This window comes from Podarcis erhardii (genome assembly GCF_964252035.2).
Source record: "Podarcis erhardii genome assembly, chromosome: 13".
In the NCBI taxonomy this organism is placed as follows: domain Eukaryota; kingdom Metazoa; phylum Chordata; class Lepidosauria; order Squamata; family Lacertidae; genus Podarcis; species Podarcis erhardii.
The window spans coordinates 29,026,344-29,049,738 of NC_138502.1; the positions used below are offsets into that span (position 1 = coordinate 29,026,344).

At 46.4% G+C, this 23,395-nt stretch overlaps 1 protein-coding gene across 2 annotated transcripts in view; it reads left to right on the plus strand.

Annotated features, from left to right (window-relative positions):
- The window catches only part of JUP (junction plakoglobin), a 59,310-nt gene that overhangs the window by 17,017 nt on the left and 18,898 nt on the right, over positions 1 to 23,395 (plus strand). Inside the window, exon 1 of one of the 2 annotated variants that reach the window (XM_081837785.1) lies at positions 22,414 to 22,526. The exons of the other annotated variant lie outside the window; for it this stretch is intronic. The gene's annotated coding sequence lies outside the window, so the exon portion shown is untranslated. Of the gene's footprint in view, positions 1 to 22,413; positions 22,527 to 23,395 lie in introns of those variants that run through there. 2 annotated transcript variants of the gene reach the window in all.

Genomic DNA, 23,395 nt, shown 5'->3' on the forward strand with positions numbered 1-23,395 from the left:
AGTTCAGGCACTTCAGAAGGAATTAGAAGCAACACCAGTCAACGCCTGGCCTGTCACGGCGAGTTAATAATTTGTCACCAGGGCCCTGCCCGCATGTCGTGCTGATTACTATGAGGTTGTGTAAAATGGCCAAAGGTCTTTTTTCTTCTGCTAGCTTGGGGGGAAGAGGGAGTCCTTTGTTGGCGCTGTAGCATCTGAATGCAGAGTTCACCATGCATTCCTGAAATAGCAATTGCTTGGACAGATGCAATGCCGTCCTCAAGCAGCGGGGCTCAAGAGGAGCATTGGGGGTGGATGCTTACCCTTTCTGGTGATGCAACTGGCACATGTGTTTCCTATTTATATCACCCCATCCCTTCCATGGAAGGCAGCAGCATGCAAAGAATCCCAAACAGCGCTGCTCAATCTGTCAGCAGGGTTTGCCAGCCCTTCCAGGGTGCCGGAAGCAACTCTGGCTAGAGTTCCATGGTCGGCCATTTAATGGTGCAGCTGTGAAGATGATGCAGCATCAGCAGTACGAATATGCTGAGAACTTCTCCCTAGCCCATAAAGATAATCTAGTAGCCTGGTGCACACTTTGCTGTTGCATTACACTCTGCCTACATTTACATGAGTGGCCGTTGCCCCTAGTGCCATTTTCCTCTTGGAGCATAGCTGGCCATTACCTGAAAAATCAGTAACTTTCTCATTTTCAGAAAAGCTTCCAGAGGTCACAACTCACAATTGAGAGGAGGCACATAATTCAGGTGTGAGGAACCATTGACCTCTCCCCCAGATGTTGTTTGAACACTAAAACTCCCAACTTCCCTGAACAGTGGGCCATGATGGCTGGAGAGTTGGACTTCAGCAACATCTGGAGAGCCATAGGTACACCATCCCTATCTTATTCCTTCCCCTGCCTAATGCCTTCCCCCTCAGTAGCAGGGATCCATACGCACCTTTTTGTGTTTCGGGAACTTGAGGGTGGAATTCCACTGGGGAGGTGGTAAGTAGGCTTTTGTTTCTCCGCAGACAATCTCCCCATCTTTTTGCTTAAGAAATGTTTTGTACATGTTTGGGTGTCGTGTTCAGAGGCAACCCAGCAGCAGGTCAACCTTTGAGACCATAAAGCTTTGCAGTGTTGTGGTTCATGCTGAGGTTCATTTGCAGTGTTGTGGTTCATTCCCTGCAAAGGTATAGGGCAAAAGTTCTCAAGTCATGGGTTGTGAGGACTTTAGCCTTTTGGACTGCTTAGAGTAGGGGTGTTTGTCAGGTTGAAAGGGCAGCTGAGTTGAGCCCAGTTGACCCAGTGTGGTGTGAGGAAATTATATGGAGCTCTTTGCTATCAACATGGTGCAGCCTTTGCTTTGAGTTATTTGTGAGTGGCTTGTAATATTTTATATGTAATACAAGACTTAAATCTTGGAAGTCTCCTCCCAAAGCAGCATGTGAACCTCTTTGTACTAATAAAAAGTTCTTAAATGAGCGGTGGAGACATGTAGTCTTGAGTGGAGTGAGATTTCCATATCCTCTCATCTTGAATTCCCACACCCATTTTTCCTCCTTACATACAGACACTTCTTCGTTTCAGTATTTTTTAATCACATTTAATATGTAGTGCCTAATATATATTTCAGTTTGCTGTTAAATATTGGAACTAAAACATTTTCTACTCGGAGGAAAGGTCTTTTAAAAGGATGTTTGTAACTCAAATGAGCTATTCTGATGCTTTTTGTTATAAGGCAATTTGTGGGGAACCTTTGTGGCTCCACGGGACAAATTCTTTGAGGGCTAGTCACCTGTAAACCACGTGGCATTATTGTGATCTCACACAGTGGACAGGTGGGTGGGGCGCCCACCTGTCAAAATCACTTGCACAGCTTTGTGGGTCTTTGCAAAAGTGCTCTTTGAAGCAGTGACCTCTCTTCTCCTTTAGACCACTGGCCACCTGCCTGCTCACTCCAGTGTTTAAAGGAGACAACTGTTTCAAAGAGCACTTTTGCAAAGGGCACCTACAGTGTTGGGGTAGAAAGGAGCCATGTGGGCAGCTTCAAAGAGCAGCATGGGGACAGAGACGTGGTTTTCATTGAATGTCCCCAGAGTTGAACAAGCCTCAAGCAAAGGTAGAGTTGGGAGCCCACTTTAGAGTTGGGAGCCCATTTTGGACTCACAGCTGTCCATGGAGGCGCAGATTAACTCTGTGTCCAGGGCAGCTGTCTACCAGCTCCACCTGGTACGCAGGCTAAGACCCTACCTCCCCGCGGACTGTCTCGCCAGAGTGGTGCATGCTCTAGTTATCTCACGCTTGGACTACTGCAATGCGCTCTACGTGGGGCTACCTTTGAAGGTGACCCGGAAACTGCAATTAATCCAGAATGCGGCAGCTAGACTGGTGACTGGGAGTGGCCGCCGGGACCACATAACACCGGTTCTGAGAGATCTGCATTGGCTCCCAGTACGTTTCCGAGCACAATTCAAAGTGTTGGTGCTGACCTTTAAAGCCCTAAACGGCCTCGGTCCTGTATACCTGAAGGAGCGTCTCCACCCCCATCGTTCAGCCCGGACACTGAGATCTAGCGCCGAGGGCCTTCTGGCGGTTCCCTCATTGCGAGAAGTGAGGCTACAGGGAACCAGACAGAGGGCCTTCTCGGTAGTGGCGCCCGCCCTGTGGAACGCCCTCCCATCAGATGTCAAAGAGATAAAGAATTACCTGACGTTCAGAAGACATCTTAAGGCAGCCCTGTTCAGGGATGTTTTTAATATGTAATGCTGTATTGTTTTTAATACTGATTGGGAGCCGCCCAGAGTGGCTGGGGAAACTCAGCCAGATGGGCGGGGTATAAATAATAAATTATTATTATTATTATTATTTAAGTGCCCAGCTGTTCCTTTGAAGCCCTACCCTAGTCATGGCTTTCCCAAAACGGCTTCATGGGCTAAATAGGGAGGCCTAGCTGGCCAAAGGTTTCCCACCCCTGGTTTAGCATGTCCTCATTTGCAGAATTTCAGTGCAGATGCACCCAGAGTTCCGCTGCCCCTTACATGCATCTTAAAATCATCTCCCAACTCCCTGTGCACCTTGCTAAGGAAACTCTTCCTTTTACTAACATTTCTTTCCACTGTTTGCTGCTAAAGAAATGGAATGGAGCTACCTACTTGTTCACTGGCACAGAATGGTACTGGGCCCCTGGTGACTGAAACCTGCTGGTTTTATGTTGCTATACCAGGAGACATTGATGTTTCTGGAGGTTGATCTTCTAAAAATGAACTTTAAAGGGAGAGTCAGAATCCCTCAAGGTGGGCTGTTATGGCATTTGCCGTAAGGAATATCACTTTTGTTCTTTCTTTAGCAATGTTTTATGGAGAGCTCAATGGTTTTTTTTTTGAGAGAGAAGAAACAAGTTTTTAAGAACAAGACTGTAGAAATTGAGGGATTGCTGACATGCAGAACAGTAGTATTTTAAGGCAATGACACAGTTCTTTGAAAACATGGAATGGCTTTTGAGGTGTCTGAAGGCATTTCACTTTTCCGTGGGCAGTCCAGTGGTCTGTAGCAGCTTTTGTATATATCAGACATATCCAAAAGGTGCCTATTCAATTTAAATGGACCTGTGTGACAACAAGGCTTTCAGGGCAGGGGCATCCGTGATGATCAAGGACACTTGAGAGGCATAATCTTTAGTAGCATCCAACTTCTTGAACCTTAATGGGGCATACATTTCTCATTTCTGACCCCAGACGCATGCTTGCCAGCATTTTCTTGGCTTCCTCCCTCATATCTGTCTCTTGGCCCAGAATTCCAGCACTGAGCCAAATGCTACAGCTTGTTTCCTTCAGATAAAAATGAACATCCAACAGCTGAGAGCAGCTACTGCTTATTTCCCCAGGAAGTACAAAATGGCGCAGTGGAAACTGCTGGTCCACCACTGTTGTGAGAGTGGTGGTGTCCGGTGCCAAGAGTCTCCTTTCCCTGGGGAAGGCCTGGTGTTGACTGCCAAAAGAATGGCTTCAGCTTGCTTAGAGAGCCATTCCATTTTAACACAAAAAACCCCCTACACACCCCTCCTATCTCTTTGCACAGATGGTGACTTATTTGCTACTGATGCTTTCCACAAGAAGAACAGCATTTGGGGGGCTCTGCCTTGTGTTGGTTTGGTTTTCCTGCAGGCTGATGCCTCAAGGCTCCAAGATCAAAGCTGCCTTGATCTGCAGAGTTGGTCCAGGAAAATACAGCCTTCGCTTTGTGACCTGCAAATGCACACAGGAAAAACACCCCCGCCTCTGCCAGAGTTTGTCTTAAATGCAGGCCTGGGCTCTTGTTGATATTTTCCAGCCAAACGAGCACACACTAACATAAGGAATCCCTGACAGTAAGCTGAAAACATAGACATGAGTATGTCTTCCATCTGCTTGCTCTGCATTGTTTGCTCCCTTCTAAAAAAATTGGTAAATATTTGGTGAGTTCTGGAGAGTTGTGTGGTCACAACAAGGGGGAAGAGGTGGGACAGATGGGAGACAGGTTGGGGCTTGTGGAACAGGAATCCAGTAAGAGGCCCAAGAAGAGCGTGACTGTTGTTCAGGGACACAAACTTTGCTCACCTGAAGGCTAGATGCTTTGACACATATAGGTGCTTCTCTTCGTTAGCAAGGGAATCAACAAAATAAAGCTGCACTTGTACAATGCATGCAAGCAGTTATTTCCTCGTCAAACCCTGAGTCATTGTGTGCTGGACCAACAATAAAATGCTATATAAAAACTCCCCCTTTCACATCTTTATCATGCCATAGTTTCATATATGAAATCACTCCAGATTCTTAACTACTGTGGAGAAGAACACCACCTATGAATAAAACAGATGCCACTTCCTGTAAATTAGAAAACTCTAGAAGTTAGGGGCATCACACAAGGGGCAAAACAACACAGAGTACAGCATACTCTGCACCACTTGAGTCACAGGTACATAATCTGTATTCTAAGCTTGTCTTGGCATAGCAGCTTTCCTGAATCATTGTAGACACCGTCTGCAGATCACCTTGTGGCAATGTGTCTGCACATTCATGAGTTTCCAACACAAACGAATCCCTTCATGAATACTGGCATCGATGAGTATCAGGACACTCATCCTGATCTAGGTAGCTCTGGGAATAATGCAGTGTTCAGGCTTGTGATACAGGGGTCTCCCATGCCCCCTCCCCGAACAGCCGTCTCCCTGCTGCACACCCTGTTTGAGCTGATCTGTTTCTGCAAACAGACTGCATTCTGGGGCTTGAGACAAGCCTGTGCTGCTTTACATGTGTCTGGCAGTCATGAGGGCTAAGCACTTATTTTCTAGGTTAGGAGTTGGATAGAATGCGAAGGAGTTCCAAGTTCTACACTTGGGAATTGTGCAAGGAGTAATGGGATGAAGACCTGGGCTGGAAAAATATTCCAAGATTACTGATGCTTGCTTGCAAAATATAATCAGGAGTGTCTTTGGCTCTTCACTAAGCTTGTACTGTAACTTTCTTTCCTCAGAAGCGAAAGATCAGCTTGTGTGTGTGTATGTTTGTGTTTCATCAGCAGGGACATTAGGGAGGCCACTGCCAAGTTAAAAACTGGCCTGACTCCAGCGACCATTTCTTGTTAAAGCCAAAGCATTTTTTCTTCCCTCTAACAGAGGAAACCAGATCAAAATGCAGGACAAGTACCTAAGACAGGAATCCTTTCGTATGTAATTCCCCCCCCCCCTTTGAGTTGCATGTGGCAATTGCTCTAGCCCTCAAATCAAGTTCTTAATCACAGTGTGTTTGCAAAGATTTAATGGGCTATCTTTCCTGGTTTAAATGTTGGAAGTTGTTACTTATCCACACCCGTTTTGAGACTTATGTTTATCTTAAGGGTTAGGGGCAGTTTATCCAGACTGTAGAATCATGTGGTAAAGCTCTCCTGGACTTTGCTATTTTGAGGGGAGTTGAATGCTCTCCAAGAAAGAAAAACATCCCTGCAGACATAAAACTGTATATCAGGAGAAGAGAAAGTCTTCCTGACACATGCAGGGTACCCCCATCCCCTCCCCACTAACAAACTGGGAAGCATTCAGGTTCATGCATTGCTCTGGATGCTTTTAGGCAGAGTGTGAATTACCGTATTTTTCGCTCTATAACACGCACCCGACCATAACACGCACATAGTTTTTAGAGGAGGAAAATCCGTAGGCATGCCACCCGTAGGCATTTCCTCCATAACACGTACATACATTTCCCCTTACTTTTTAGGAGGAAAAAAGTGAGTGTTATGGTGCAAAAAATACGGTTTGTTGTTGTTGTTGTTTGTTGTTGTTGTTTATTTCTAACATGCAACTCACAAAGCAGCCTAAAGTGGTACAGAAAATATCTCACTGTTCTGATTACTATGTGAACTGGAACTTTATCGCTTTATTCCAATGTCCATATAAACCAGCCACTCCACAAGTGAGTTTAGATGTTGGTAGCTGCCAGGGAAAGCATTGGCAGCTCACCCTTCTATTCTCAGAGGTGCTCTGTAATGAGAGAGAACATTTGCATCTCCCATGGAGAGAAATGCTAGCTCTGGGGTACAGCAGGGAGGAATTGTGGTGTGGAGATCTGCAGAAGCCATGAAGCTTAAGCCAGTGCAGCTCTTCATACTTTCCACATCTGAAGCCCCTCTTTACTAAGTTAAGTAAAGATTGTCTGAGGGTTTTTATTGCCCATTCATGATGCTTTGTGTTCATGATGCTACTGGCAGTCACATGCAGTCCCCACTGTTTGCAGCTGCAGAAGTTTTGGGGCGGTTGCACTGCTTCACTTCCATTCAGAGCACATCCCATAACATCCTGTTGAAATCCCATAACATTTTATGCCACAGATGTTCTGGTTTGGTTTTTGTCCTTCTGTAGCCTCTCTGGACAGCAATAATGTGGTAGCACTGGTGGGGTGTGTGTGTGCGCGTGTGTGTGCACGCGCCCTGTAGAACAAATGGAAGCAGAATAAATTTGCCATGGATGCACTGTTGTTGTGTCAAGAACGTGTCGCAGGATCCGCCCACAATAAAACGCCTGTCTGGAATGGCCCCCAAGTCCTTGTGTTTGAAATTCAATGTAAGTATTGTAACTAGTTAACGGGAATGTGCTAAATTCTGAAACCATTTCATGTAAAGATTAAGGGTGTGCAGTAGGGATCTGGAGCCCCTAGGACAAATCAGATTCTCAAAAAGAAGCCCACTCCCCTTGCTGCCAATATAGAGATAAAAAAGAAGAGGCAGGTGAGGGGTCTCTCTGGCAACAAGACTATCCAGCTCCTTTCTCAGAAGCCAGCCCTCCTGTGGCTTCCCAAGACCTTAACAACCACAGGCTTAGCAGTACCATCCTCATAGTGCTCAGACTTTGTGTAAGTGAGGCTACCCAGTAAGCTCATGGCTGACGCTCTCTGTTGCTCTTCTATGCCATCCAAACAGATCTTTGAATTTCTTCCTTCCATAGCTGAGTTAGCGTTCAGTGTCTAATGATGCAAAGGATTAGTTTTCCAAATTGTTGTTGATGCAAAGCCCACTGGCCTAGATTGCCAGCGGAATAGACCTCTTGAGTGTTATATTATCCTGTGAAGCTGCTCCTGTGGCCCTGCTCCAACCAAGTGAGCTGCGCACTCTTCCAAATAGAACCACTGAATGGGGAGAGCTTGGGCGCTGGAAACTCCCCAAAAGTGGTGTGCTGGCGCTTTGTGTTTTTAAACACAACTGTCGTCAAGATGATATGTCAAGTTAAACACACAATAGCTTTGAGCCTTCCTGCTATGGGCGGTGGGGGGGGGGGCGGTGGTGGTGGCAATGCTTATTTCTTTCCATTCACATACTTGTTTAATAGTGACATTAGCTTGGCTGAATCCATTGGGCTTTTAGCAGGAAGGGGAGGTGATCACCCTGATTCATTGCTGACTTGTCTGAAAGCCCAGTCAGTTGGATACAGGCAAAGCCTCCTCTTCTTTTCAAATGACATTTCCTTGTTGGTTGTAGGTATAAACAATAGGCGAAGAGTTAGCCAAACCTTTACACCACCAACCCTTCTTTAGGATCCATATGATAGTTTGGTATATTTGCTGTGGAAGGCAAAGGGGAACTGAAGAGGGGAGCAAAAATGAGTTATTCTGCAAACATACCAGAATAGTCCAGCCCTAAATATTGTGAGCATGTAGTGAGGTTGGGGGGCGGTGTTTAAAATTCCACTGAAGTGTACAAAGACAGTTGAAAATGTATGTGTGGCTCTTTCCTTTTTTGTCTTAAGTGCTGTTTGGAAGCGCTGCAAATGGAGCAGAGCAGACAACTGTTGAAGTGCCATGTTTTCCAGGAGGCTAGGGAACAGAGCTTTTAATAAACCATCAGGGAGCAGCCCGCCTTTGGTGCTGATAGCATGATGAGGCTGGGTAGCCTTGCATGGTGATTAGGTAGCAGCAAATGCTGTGGTTCCCCCTGCAAATATTCTGGTTCTGTGTAAACATTCCAGTTACGGCTTATCCTATGAGCTTGCGTGCACACGCACATACGCGCGCGCGCGCACACACACACACACACACACTGCGCTACGGAGAAGGACTCACAATATAAAACTGTATAACATTTTGTAGCGCAGGTAACTTACACACATTTAACTTTTGTGCATTCAGCTTTACACGACAGGGAACTAAATAAAAAGGGTGTCCAGGAAATAAGATGTCGGTAATCCCACTTGCCATTGAAGGCAATGCATTTCGACTATACGTGGTTTTGGCTTTATACACTATCCTCAAAACGTAACCCCTGTGTAAGTTGAGAGTCACCTGTAATTATCTCAAGGTGTACATTTGTTGGTACCATATCTGGGTGCAGAAATGAGAGCAGGGTGTTGAAACTAAAACACAGCTGTCTAGTCCTGTATTCTGTTCTCATAGTGGTATCCAGGTGTCTCTGGGAAGCCCACAAACGGGGCATGAGCACAAAGGCACTCTCCCCACCTGTGATTTCCAACAGCTGGTATTCAGAGGTGTGCTGCCTCTTGACATTGGAGGTCAAAAAGAGACCAAAGAACTCTTAAGGAAGAAAGCACTAGGTAATCATATGGAAGACACTTGAGACTACCAAAAATTATTGCTTGAGCTCATATGGAGAGGTGTGAGGTGGGAAGGCAGAAGAATTGGGAGGTTCGAATTGAGTGTTAGTTGCATATAAATGTGAGAACAAGAGGAACTGAGAGGAGAGGAGAATGCAAGGGACAGCAGATAGAAGGAAAGCTGCCTGTAGGGACAGAGGAGATGGTGCGTTGTGGGAAGTGCGAGCTGGTGGGAAATGAGTGAAAAGATAGGGTGTGGTGGTAGCTGGAAAGCCACCAGTGAGAGACACCCCCCCCCATTTACTGAGCTTCTGTGATGTCACAGCATTCTGAAGCCAAAACATCAGCAAGCCTTGGAACAGAAGAATGTGTGTGCTGTTGGTGGGGAGGTTGCCAACCAGTGTGGAAGGCTGAATATATTTTGCAAATATGCAAAAGCTGCCCTGAGCAGCTTTCTTTCCGTTCTTCCTGCCCCCTCCCCAGTTTAAACAGAATGATAAAACTAGATAAACAAGAGGCTTCTGTTTCTATAGTTCCGGGTGCTTGGGAATTATTAACACTGTCAGAAGCTCATTTTGGTGTACAGTTCTGGGTGTTTCAGCCAAATTTGTATTAAGCAGCAAGGGATGCAGTGGATCCAGAAGAGTAGCTCTGTCAAAGACTGAAGGAGCTGCACAAGTTCTCTTAGCCCAGAAAAAAAGGCTATTAACACTTGTAAGTGAACCTGGGAGCATTCTCGAAGGGCATTATATAAAATTGGCTAAATACTGAGGGGGAAGCATGGGATGGGCTGTAGGAAGGGGGTGAGACAGTTTTGCCATTCTGTTCGCAGAGGATGGAGGAAGATATAATGAATTTAAAACAGGAAGATGCTTTTTGGTTAAACAGTAGGAAGAGCTTCCTGACCACAGTAGTAATTGAACAATGGAATAAGCTGTTGAAGGAGGCTGTGGAGCCTCTTTCCTGTCAGGATGTTTTGAGGTATAGGATATCCTGCTCTATAGCTAGGGACTGGAATAGGCAGGCCCACTGCTTGCTCCTAAAGCATATAGGCACTAGAATCCCCCCAAACCAGTTGTGGCCGTTGTGGTTGTTTATTAAATTTGTATACTGCCTCTCATTCATAGATCTCAGGGTGTTTCACAACCTAAAATTACCGTATTGTTCTGTCAGCCCCGCAAGTCCATTTAACCACTCCTTTGTTACACATTGCACTTCTCTCCAAGTCCGTCTTCCACAGAAATATGCTGAATATTCTTGGAATAAAGTGAGTGTGCTTCATGAGTCACTCTTCTTCTTCTTCTTCTTCTTCTTCTTCTTCTTCTTCTTCTTCTTCTTCTTCTTATATAATTTATTTGTACCCCAGCCATTCTTGGCGCTTCCAACAAAGATTAAAAATACATAAAAATGTCACACATTAAAAACTTCCCTAAACAGGGCTGCTTTAGATGTCTTCTAAATGTCAGGTGGTTGTTTATCTCTGGGCGTTCCACAGGGCAGGCGTCACTACCAAGAAGGCCCTCTGCTTGGTTCCCTGTAACTTTACTTCTTGCAGTGAGGGAACCACCAGAAGGCCCTCAGCGCTGGCCCTCAGTGTCCGGGCAGAATAATGGGGGTGGAGACGCTCCTTCAGGTATACTGGACCAAAGCCGTTTAGGGCTTTAAAGGTCAGCACCAACCCTTTGAATTGTGCTCAGAAATGTATTGGGAGCCAATGTAGGTCTTTCAAGACCGGTGATACATGGTCTCGGCGGCCACTCCCAGTCACCAGTCTAGCTGCCGCATTCTGGATTCGTTGTAGTTTCTGGGTCACCTTCAAAGGTAGCCCCACATAGAGCACATTGCAGTAGTCCAAGCAGGAGATAACTAGAGCATGCACCACTCTGGCGAGACAGTCTGCAGGCAGGTAGGGTCTCAGCCTGCGTACCAGATGGACCTGGTAGACAGCTACCCTGGATACAGAACTGACCTGCACCTCCATGGACAGCCGTGAGTCCAAAATGACTCCCAGGCTGCACACCTGGTCCTTCAGGGCACAGTTACCCCATTCAGGACCAGGGAATCCTCCACACCTGCCCATCTCCTGTCCCCCAAGAACAGTACTTCTGTCTTGTCAGAATTCAACCTCAATCCATTAGCCACCATCCATCCTCCAACCACCTCCAGACACTCACACAGGACCTTCACTGCCTTCACTGGTTCCGATTTAAGAGAGACGTAGAGCTGGGTATTGCCCACATATTGATGGACACCCAGCCCAAACTTCCTGATGATCTCTCCCAGCGGCTTCATGTAGATGTTTAAAAGCATGGGGGAGAGGACGGAACCTTGAGGTACCCACAAGTGAGGGCCCAGGGGTCTGAACACTCATCCCCCACCACCACTTTCTGGGCACGGCCCAGGAGGAAGGAGACAGGAACTCAGCAGTGTGGCTTTTAGGCAAGCCACTATTATTGTACTTTGCGTCTCCAATATGTAACGGGGGGGGGGCAGCAATAAGGGCTCACCTTTGCAGGGGTGGCTGTAAGCGTTTCTGAGAAAATGCGTTTGATGCTTGAAATGCACGGTGGCTTTCATCGTTGCGTGTTTGAAATTCCTATTATTTTTGGCTTGTTGTCCCACCCCGCTCCCTATCCCACTGTGCCAGGAATCAGCCCAGGAATATCGTGAGCAGGTGGCGGTGGGGAGGTCTTGCGAAGCACAGACTGCTTTTCTCCGAGCTGCAGAGCAGCCATAGGTGTTTGGGGGAAGGCCAGGACTTCCTCAGCTTGGGATACGACTTCCAAATGAGATCGATTGCTGTCCCTTAGGATAAGAAATTAAATCAAACTCTCCACGCACAGTGAATAAGTGAAACTTGCTGGTGCTGTGATCTTATTCGTCCCATGCACACACGCACTTTTTGTTTCAAAGCCGTTTCAGTTTCTGTGCAATCGCTTTCTTGCTTTTAGCTCCCAGTATGTTCCTGAAGCCTCAAGCTCTTTTCCCTGCTTCATCAAAGAGCTTGTTGCCAACCTGCCAGGAGAATCTGGGGACCACAGCAGCTACATCTAAATACAAGAGATGAACAAAGAAATTAATCTCTCCTTTTGTATGGATTGATTTTTGAGGCCAGAGCAGAGAGGAGATCAGAATTATATTGTGCTATTATCCTCTTTTTAAAAATAAAATAAAACCCAACAGACCATAGTTTCTTATTGAATGTCACGCTGCCTTTTTGAAGGAATGGACTCTTCCCTCTGATTCCCCCACCTTCCCCACTGTGAAATGCCCTTAAGGGGATGTATGGGGTCTGACTTTGCATTATAACTGATAACTTGATGCTTTGAAAAAACACCATGAATGTATGTCTTATTATACCCCCCCCCCCAAGATGTATAACTGTTGGCTTCTGACCTGTAGACTTCAAAGCTGCGTATTAACCCTTCTAGGGAAGAAGTGGAATGAGGGAAGAAGATTTGATCAGCCTTCTTGTGGTCAGGGTTTTTATATTCTAATTTTATGTCTTGAACTGCCCTGAGATCTGTGGATGAAGGGTGTGGTATACACATTTAATAAATAAAGATGAACTACGAAACTCCTTTCCTCCCTCTGTGATTGGAACCAGCACAATCACAGCTAAGAAAATTTACTGTGTATTTGCATTACTTTAAGTTGCAGAACTCTGCTTTCATAGCAAAAGAATTTTGAGTTTAAAAGAGAAATGGTAGAATTTAGAAGAGCCCCCTTGTAGATCATGTACGTAGCTGGCAGGACCAGGCTCTAAGTGGTAAACACAGTGGTGATGAGGTAGACAAAACCTCTTGGGCAAAAGATCAAGCCAGGGTCCAAGAAAACATGGGGAAATCTAGGATGCAGATGGAATTGAAGCTAGGTGGGAAGCATGTACTATAACCACGCATGTTTGCTGACAGGATCCAAGCAGGAGCTAGAAACGTGGAAGGAGCTGGCCAAGGGCAAGCAGAAGATGAAAGAAACGAAAAGTCCCTGAAAGTAACTCCTACAAGGCTGTTTTCAGGTCAATGGCAAAGCCACAATGGGGTGAACATTACTGTGAAATCAAAGTTAGCCTCACCTACCTCACAGGGTTGTTGTGAGGATAAAAAGGGGGGAGGGAAGAGAATGAAGGAACGAACGTACAAACAAACAAACAAATAAATAAATAGTACTTCTGTCTCCCCTGCCCCAGGCAACACCATTAATCCTCAGGTAGCCTGACTCACCAGAGGCAAGGGTTAAAATCACTTGGCTGCCAGCATGAGGACTAGAAACTTACTTTTTCTATGGAAGTTATACTTTCTGGAATTCTGCTGAACCTGCCTGCTGTGTTCCACACTTGTTGTGGTGCCATGCACAGGCTTCTGGAGCCTCCCCTGCTTTATGCTTCAGTCAGCACGGTGCTGGAAGTGCTGACACCCCCTCGCACGGTGCCACCTCTAGGCTGCTTTTGTTTGGCCAGCTTGAAACGGCTACCTCGGTCTAGAGAGAGAACAATAGGCTGCTCACAGTCCACTGTCACATGTTATGTTGCAGTGCCTGAAAAGGGAGCAAGGAAGCCCTGTGGGGTTTTGGTTCTCCCCAGCAATTAGAAGGGATGTTTTGTTTGTGCAGGGCAATGGCAGCTAATTTCAGCTCCCAGCTTCCAGTTCCACAAGCCCCTTCTTTTGTTTAACTGTTTTGAGCTGGCTGGCTTAAGTGCAGCAATTCTTACCTGTGGGTTTTTCTACACAGCTCAGGGACACCAAACAGGTTTGTGTGTGAAGTAATTTAACCTCAGGATGATCCTACTCTGTATCTTTCCTTCCTATTCCTGCCACCTTGGATCATGAAACTCTTGACATGGTAAAAGTCTCTCTGAGTGTCTGAGAGATTGACTTCACTTGTTCTGAATGTCTGTGATTTCATAAAGTGTCACATAAAGCGTTTCATACATATCCAGTGTATGGTTTTTAAAACCTGACTTGTCCAGAGCAGTTACAGATAGGTAGCCGTGTTGGTCTGCCATAGTCAAAACAAAACAAATTCCTTCCAGTAGCACCTTAAAGACCAACTAAGTCAGTTCTTGGTATGAGCTTTCGTGTGCATGCACACTTCTTCAGATACACTGTGTTTTGTTTTGTTTTGTTTTGTTTTGTTTTGTTTTGTTTTGTTTTGTTTTGTTTTGTTTTGTTTTGTTTTGTTTTGTTTTGTCCAGAGCAGTGAACAAGGGGGAGGCTGTAGCACAACAACAACAACAACATAGAGGAGGAGGGTACCTTTTTTGGTGCAAGATCTTTTAAAAAATAAATGGAGACAAGGAATTTGCTACGCAGATGTTCTCAGCAAGCTGCTTTTTCGTTTTCATGGAGCTACCAGTTTTACCCAGTGGGAGCAGTGCATGGATCTCCTTCAGCCAGGTGGCAGTCTCTCTAAGCAAGGAGCCTCTTGCCTTTGCTTGGCAGTGGCTGCTGCTAACAGCTGCTCCCACATTGCATACGTAACTAAGATAAGCTGTGCATGAGTGTGGGCGTCGGGTGTGGGAAATGTCGACCCTTTTGGGGAGTTTTGGCATATCTTGTCTGCTTTTGTAATGTGCGCACGCTCTAGCTTATTTACCAGCTTTTGCATGGGGCAGCCGGCAATCTCTCCCCAGAGATCTAGTTCCCTGTGGAATTGGACAGATTCACTTGATTGCGTGCTGTATGCTGATACGCATGGTTTTGTGGCTAAGGCTGACCGTAGCAAACCACAGGCGACTAACTTGCCCCCCCTCCAGATGTTATTGGACCCCAGCACCCATCTGCCCCAACCAGCATGGCCAGTGGTCAGAGGTGATGCAAGCTGTAGTCTAATGGCATCCAGAGGGCTGCAGGTTCCTAACCCGTGCCTTTAAAGAATTTGGAACCTTAGGAAATTAAAAGTAAATGTTCAGAATTTCTAAAATCATTAGCACTGGGTTTCTAGATGCCATCCCTGTGCAGGGAGAGAAGGGTTTAAATTGAGCCATTTCTCAGCAGTGGGGCTGGGCCTGATCTTTTGATGAATCCGTAGTCTGGTTAGTGCCGGGAGTTCTGCTCCTAATCTGCGGGAGGTACTCCTTGAGTTATTTGCCTGGAAGGAACAGACTATTGTTGCCTTTCAGTCCTGGTGTCTCTTCTAGGTCTGGATTTCTGATTCAACTCAACCCTTGCTGGAGACAAGGGGGAGGAGGGAGGAAGCTGGAATGTGTTTTACAGAATAGGATAAAACTCTTTAGTTCAGCTGTCTCAGCATGTCCATAAAAGGAAGCTCCCTGGTTTAGTCAGCCATGGGAGTTTCTTCCTTTCCCTCCCTCCCTCCCTCCCTCTCCACCCACCAATCCCAATCACCGACCTGATTAATCCCAGCTCCCCCATTGGAATATGTAGAACCAGGAAGCACTGTAATTCCCCCAGGTGGTTCTGAAACCAGCTGCCTGAATAAAGGAGTTGGGCCATATCTTACAGCTCAGCCTGGAATGAGAAACAAAAGTCAACAAGCCTGGCTGTCTTCCTCGTCCAGAGAGGACCCAATCTGGTGCCCTCCAGATGTTGCTGGACTACAACTCCCATCACCCCTAACTCTTGACCATGCTGGCTGGGGCTGATGGGAGTTATAGTACTACAGTAGCACCTGGAGAGTGCCACTTTGATACCCCTGGTCCAAATACTTGGCCTTTGCTTTTCTCTATCCCTTGAAAAGTGCATTACACCCTGGAGGGTGTAGCAAGCCTGATGAGCCTCGTTGCTCTTTTGTGTCTTTGCAAGAGGGTGCTGTAGTGCCACTAAGACAAAATGGCCTTGGTGCAAACTTCACACATCTGAAGGTGATAAAGTAAACCGTGGCCTCCAAAAGTTTGGGGTCTGGCAGTACAGTGAAGGATGAGCTGGGTTTTTAAATAGGTGAGAACTAAAGGCAAGGGGGTATACAAAGCACATGCTAGGACTGCTTCATCTAACTTGAATGGCTCAGTTGGTTGGGGTGTAGGGCTGATAACACCAAGGTTGCAGGTTCTAAGGGGACAGCTGCATATTCCTGCATTGCAGGGGGTTGGACTAGATGATCCTCAGGGTCCCTTCCAGCTCTATGATCACCTCTCACCTAGGCAAATGTACATAAGGATATTCTGCTGGATCAGAACCATGGTCCATCCTGTAGTGTTCTTCCGTGATGGTCTTAAGCTTCTCTTCTGAAACCATTTTGGATTTGCTGTATTACCATCGCCGAAAATATCCTTTAAATTTGATGAAGGAAAAGTGAGAGGTGGCTGTTTCCTTCCAACAACTAATAACAGCTACGGTATCTTCCGTTGCATACTCAAGACAAGGCATGATAATAACAGCAACCTTTCAGGCTGCCTGTGTGCCACAAATAGTCAGTCCAGATATATTTGTGGGTAGGCCAGCCAATAGTTTTTGAAGGTTAGTAACTGTGGATTAATTGCAAAACCACCCAGCGCTGTCTCATTCAAGTACATCACAAAAGTGCCTGTTTGCAATACTTAAAATGTAATCAACCTAATGAATCGCTAAAGCGTAGATGACTTTTTCGAAAAATAATACAGATACACTTGGGAATTGTATTAGGGCTTCAAAAGTATTTTCGGGGCTGATCCGAAAATGGGCTGTCTCATGCTGTTCTCTTCTTCAAGTACTCTACAGTGTCGGTCGCTCTGTGTTGTCGGCTCTTGTTGCATTCTTGTTTGTGTTTTGCACGCCAGGCAAAGGTAGATGTTAAAAATAGCTGTGCTGTACTTAAACTCCCATTTTGAAGGGCCAGAAACATTAGAAATGATTTGGCTTTTTATATACAGATGGTAAGCATCGGAAGCTCTGGAAAATGAAAAATTTAAAATTCAGCCATGAGCTCTCTAAACTCAAGAGGGAATTGTTTGTTAAGCTAAACCTTGCCCCCCCCCCCCGTATGCTAGGATATGTGCTTGAAACCTGTCCTTGAAACCTTTAGGTATGTAATGCCTGTAAGTCAGCTAATGTAAGGCAGCATTTCTTCTCGGAGTCTAGCGTTACTTTATTCCCTCCCCTTTTTTCCACTTTTGCAAACTGCTGATGCCGTTTGAAAATGGCTCGGGAGCTCAAAGCGCTACCCTGCAACATGGCTGAGTTTTGCTCGGTGCACAGCTTTGAGATAGTGAAACACCCGGAAGAAATGGATTCTACGTATCTTCTTGCCAAGGGCTCATTCTTTATGGGGCAGATCCAGTTGGTTAACTAGCTGCCATATGGCTCCCGTACCAGATGAAGGAGAGGATTTACCTGCGGGAAGAACATAACTCTTTACGGTTTTAAAAACTAATTGCATAAACTGGAGAGCTAGGGACAGAGTGTCAGGTTTGGTTCTCATATTGGCTTTGTGTGTGTATGTGTACGATTGCTGCTGCCGCCGCCACTGTGCCAAACTGTGTGGGAACAGCTTCGCTATGGGGTGTGGTGATTTCAATCATGTCAGCACAACTACCTGCAAATGAGTGGCTCTGCTGACTTGGTTAAAACTGCCCTACCCCCACATCAGAGCCAGTTACTACATGTGCTGAGGCCTGTGCACAGCTCCCTGTGTGGTTCTCCCTCCCACCACCTTCATTACAGCAGCAGCAATTAACACCACAAAGAGAACCTGCAAATCGAACTTTGGAGGTGGATTTGGGTAGCTTTAAGAGAATGAGACATATTCATGGAGGATAAGGCTACTAGCCACAGTAGCTTGGTTCTACCTCGGAAGCAGCAGCAGTTACTGGAAATTGTAGGAGAGGGCACTGTTGTGCTCAAATCCTCCTTTGGGGCTTCCCATAGGTGTCTGGTTGGCCACTGTGAGAACAGGATGCTGGTCTAGGTGGGCTATTGGCTGATCCAGCAGTCTCTTACGTTTTTGCAACTCTGTGTGTATAAAATATATGTGTACACACAAAATATATGTATACACACACACACACACACACACACACACCATACATTCCTTTCAGTGAAAGGCCGTGTGTGTACATGTCATAGGCGCCAACTCTATGGGGTGAACTCCCCCCAAAGTATGTGGGAACAGGGCTGAGCCCCCACAATCTTGAGGGGCCGGGCCTTGCTGGGTCTTCCTATGACAAGTGCCCCCCCCCACCCAATGTTGCGTGGAACTTGATGCCTCTGATACATGTGGACACGTGGTTAGTCCAATGCACAGATGTACTTTTTGCATTGATGTTTGTTTTATGGAATACACATTTGTTAATGAATTATTGTAACCCTGAGTTTCTTTTCATTAAGAGTGGGTTTAATTTTTTTAAAAAAATGGAAAATATTGTGACTACAACTGCACACATGTCTGTATTGCTGCACGTAGGTTAAGCATAATTGTAAAACCTTGTACCCCTTTTGGAAGCGTTTTTGATATAGGAAAGCAAATAATGCTTGAAGTGGCCTGGAAGTGAGTGGCTCGGGGGCATCTAGCAAACTTCACAGCCAAGAAGCTACAGTCATACCTCGAGTTGCGAATGTGATCTGTGCGGGAGGCACGTTCACAACCCGCAGCGCTGTGTCTGCGCATGCGTGTGATGCAATTTGGCACTTCTGTGCATGCTTGTGACGTCATTTTGTGGTTTTGCGCATGTGCGAGAGCCGAAACCCGGAAGTAACCCGTTCCGGTACTTTCAAGTTTGGCGTGGTCCGTAACCCGAAAACATGCAACCTGCAGCGTTCGCAACCTGAGGTATGACTGTATCTGGACCCGGGTAGATATTTCCATCTTAGCCCAGTTCATTATACAGTGGTGCCCCGCAAGACGAATGCCTCGCAAGACGAAAAACTCGCTAGACGAAAGGGTTTTCCGTCTTTTGAGGTGCTTCGCAAGACGAATTTCCCTATGGGCTTGCTTCGCAAGACGAAAACATCTTGCGATTTTTTCCCTTCCCCCCCTTTTTCTAAGCCGCTAATAGCGCTAATCTGCTAAGCCGCTAATAGGGGTGCTTCGCAAGACGAAAAAAACTGCAAGACGAAGAGACTCGCGGAACGAATTAATTTTGTCTTGCGAGGCACCACTGTATAGTGAATTGCATTGACCTGCCTGGAGGCTGGCAAAGGGAGTGCCAGGTTGAGAAGCTCCTTTCCCCCAGGAATATGTCCTCCACTTTTCCTCATCTCTCTGCACCTGGAGGGAGGAACCTGCCTGACTGGCTTTCCTGGAGAAGGAGGTGGCAGTTCACCATCATTCCTCACGTGGGTGTGGTAGCTGTTCTTAACTTTCTGTTTGAAGGGAGGCACCTTCGCTAACCACAGACGTAGCATAAAGCTACATTTTGCTGGTGTGCAATCCAGTTGCTTCGATACCAGAGTTTTACCTTGTTCTATCAGTGTTCTTAGTAGGTATTGGCCATGTTTTATTCCCAGCCAGTTTGATGATGCACATACTTAAGAATGCAGTTATGTTTAGCAGCCACAAAAAAATGTTGCATTTCTGCGAGATCCCCTTCCCCCCTCCATCTGAATTCTCAGCATTGCTGCAGAACTGTGATCCCCATGTTTCTTTGGGAGAAGTAATGACAGTTAAGGACAGCCAAGATTTATGATATACGTGTTCCTGTCTTGTCTGTGGTGCTGTCAGTTACTAGAATTGTTTTTTTACTTAAGGCCGCAATCGGCAGAATCAAGTGTTAAAGCTTTTCCTGGACTTAATCACTGCAGACAGGGAGTGGGATTGTTTGCCTGAACTCTCCCGCCCACAGGAACCAGACTGAACAAAAAATAAGTGGGAGAGAGCATGCTAATTTTCAACCTGCGTAGTGTATTCGTGGGGAGAATGTTCAGATATGTGAACTTTGCTTCCCCCAGATAGTGAGGTTGCCTAGATCAGCTTGACCGCACAATCCTGCTAATTGCATCCGTTGACTCCTAGGCTGCGTACTCGCCATACATTTTAAAGCACATTACTTCCCCTCCTCCAAAGGATCCTAGGAACTGTGTTTTGTTAAAGGTGCTGGGAATTGTAGCTGGGGGGGGGTGTAAAACTGCAACTCCCAGGATTCTTTGTGGGAAGAAAAGTGCTTTAAATGGATGCTGTGTATGCAACCTTAGACCCTGGTTCAAGCCCCTGACAGATAGCCATTGCGTGAGGCAAGTCTGACCCTCTTACAAAATGCCTGTTAATCACGATGGCTCTTCCTGTTTGTATCACAGTGTTGTTGTGAGGCCAGAATGAGATACAGGCATGTATCATGCACAGAGCTCCTTGGAGGAGGGCCAGCATTACAGATGTGGGGATAATAATTATGGATACTGTGCTGGTTGCAGCTCTGGATAGGACTGGCAAGATGTGGCAACTTTTACCCTGTGATGGAGCTGGAAGATAAATATCTTTAAGGTCTTACTATCGTGGTCCACTAAAATAGTGGCTCCTTTGATTTTTTAAAAAATCCAGTTTTTCTCACACGATAGTCTCCCTCGGATATTCATCTACAGAAAGCTGTTTCTCAGGCGCTCAGCATGTAGTCGTGATTAACCTAGCATAGCAGCTGCTATTTAGGTCTCAAGCTTCCTAGCAGTTCTTGCCACAGGCAGCCAGTCAAGGGTTTGTGAGCATGGCTTATGTGTGCTGCCCCAAAACTTGATGCTGGGCAGGCAGTGGGAGGCACATCTGCAATTTGACTGCATCGGGGTTTTGCTCAATTTATTGTACTTCCAGGTGTTCAAAAACACGGGAGGTTTTTCTTTGCGGGGTGGCAGCTGTTGGGAATGAATGACATGTACATAAATTAGTATTAGCTGGGCTGCAGGGTAGGAACAAGGAACAGTGCAAGATGCTTCCGTCTTTCTGCCTGCTCGCAGCCCAGCTTCTGGCTTCTGAAAGTTTGCCTGCACCCCTCAGGCCTTTCAAAAGCAAGAGCGCCGGAAAGCTGTATTCTTAAGATACGGCATCATTTGCCCTCCAGATGTTCTGGGCTGCAATTCCCATCATGCCCGTTCAGCACATCTGGAACATCTGGAGGGCACCGGGTTGCTGAGGCCTAGAGAGAGTTTTTATTTATTTTGCTAGGTTTTGCTGGCTTGAAGCAAAACAAACATGCAATACACTGGTACTGTGCAAAGTGTTGGGAGAGGGGTTGCCATTTTGGAAAGAGGTGATCTGATTTGTCCTGGGCACTTTTTGGCTAGTGCCTGCTGAGCAGCAGGAGGAGCTCTTCCGCCCCTGTCCTCCCCCCCCCCCCCCCAGTTCTCAGATCAGGCTGAATTCTGTTTTAGGGTCATAACATATGTAGAGTGAAGATGGACCTTTCTCAAGGCAGCATGTAGCAAAAATTAAAAAAAGCCTCATCTGTTATTTCCCCCCCTTTACGAATGTCCTTACCCATATCCTCACAACCATATGAAATTCATGCACAGGAGAATAAAGAAACATTGGCTTACTACATGAAATGAAAGACAGAATATGTGGATGTTGCTTCAGGCAGCAGCGTTATAATATTAGCAGGCAACAAACCTTGACACCACAGACACACCTTGATCAAAAGAATATAAGAATCCCTAACTATTCCTGCTTTGCAGAGGCTTGGATTAGATGACCCTCGGTGTCCTTTCCAACTCTGTGATTCTGTGAGCGGTTGACACGGACAAGGCTTTAGGTATGCTTTCCCCTAATACTGGCTGTCGAGTCTCAAGTGCGAGTCTCGTCCTCCACCACCGCATTCATTTCTTTTTGAAAAGTAAGCACACAGCTCCTTTCATAAAAACTGTGCCCCCCCCCCCCGTCAGTATAGAATGCATATCGGCCTGTCCTCTTTGGTTTGTTCTTACGTGTTGTGTGGTCAGGAGCATGGCAGCAGCTCCCTCCCTTCACAGCAAGGTCCTCTCCTCTCCTCCCACCCTGCACTAGAGGTCAGGTTGACTTCTGAACTGGCCCCTGCTGGGTTCTCCCAGGCAGGCTGAAGATGCATGAGGATGCTTTGAACCGATTGGCTACATGGGTCCTGCTACCCCCCCCCCCCGCCCCTAGATGGTGAAGCCCGTCCAAGATACCAAACATCTTGCCTTCAAATTGCACGGGGAAAGCACTCTGCCCAGCCTCACTCGTGATGACTCAGCTGCACATACCCACACACCCCGGGCTTTGTGGAAACCTGAGTTGGTGATTTGTGCATGTACCTCCTTTCTCCTTCAGATGTGATGCATGTGTTGACTTGCACAGCGTTCATTCTCTTTCTCATAGATACACTCACTCACTCTACTTTTATCTTGGTAATCATCCTTGACTGTCACCCTGGCATCAGCGCTTCCCTCTCACATTCCTATCCTGTAGAATTAGCATAGGGCTGCCTCAGAGGGCGAGGTTAGTATCTTCTTGCAGGGGGGGGTGACTAAACAGGTATTTCTCTAGCATCACACCCTGTCCTAGGAAAGCAGGCGGGGTCTAGAGCAGGCTTCCAACCAGCCCTGTCTCCAGACTTCCAGGGCAAGCTTCTTGGGAGAGGCAGATACCATCTCGGTGAGTGGTGTGTTTATGCCTTTCGCTTCCCCTCTTTCCAATGCCCCCCCCCATGTCTCCTCTGGCAATTGCCCATGGCTTCCAAAAGCAAACAAGGCAGAGGTACATTCCACGGTGCATGCTTATTTTTAGGCTTTTGGCGCGGCTGGGCTAGAGATGAGTTCCTTTCCAAAGTGCTTTTGTTGTGCTACCTTTCAAAGCCTCGTTCTTCTCTCGGGGTGCCTTGGGGTTTCTTTGCTTTAATAAAAGAGCCACATTTAAAGGTTTCCCCAGCGTGCATAGAAGCTGCTCCATCTCCTGCCTGCAAAGGGAGCCCATGTGGACTGGCTTATGCTCGGTTCTTCCAACCCTGCTGCCTTCTCTCTTGCCCTCCCTTGCTGCATACTGTACAGGCCAGGAAGTAGCAGAATCTCTTCAGATCCCTTACCAAAATTGCCCTTCCTGGCTGCAGACTGCTCCACATTACGTCTCCGCGTGAGCCTCAAAGTGTACAGTTGTGAGGATCTGCCATATAGGCATGGCCTTCTGTGTGGCATCTTCCCACCCTCCTTTAAAATATATATAATTTCCAGGAGAACTTCATTCTGAAAGGAGGGAGTGGCAGCGGGCTTAAGTGAAAGGGTTTTACAGGTGGAAAGAATGAAGATCTAGCCCTTTTATTTACTGTCAAAAAGTTAAGGGTGCAGGTTAAAACAGTCCCATGGAGTAAAGTAGACATTGTCATTACATGTTGTTGTTTTCTATCCTATGTGGCATATTTGAAAGCAAGATGGGGGCAATAATAAAAAAGGCACAGACCCCTGCTTTGAGGAGAATGCAAGTCTAAAATGAGATGGAAGCAGAGTGTTTATTCCAGTGCAAAAACAATA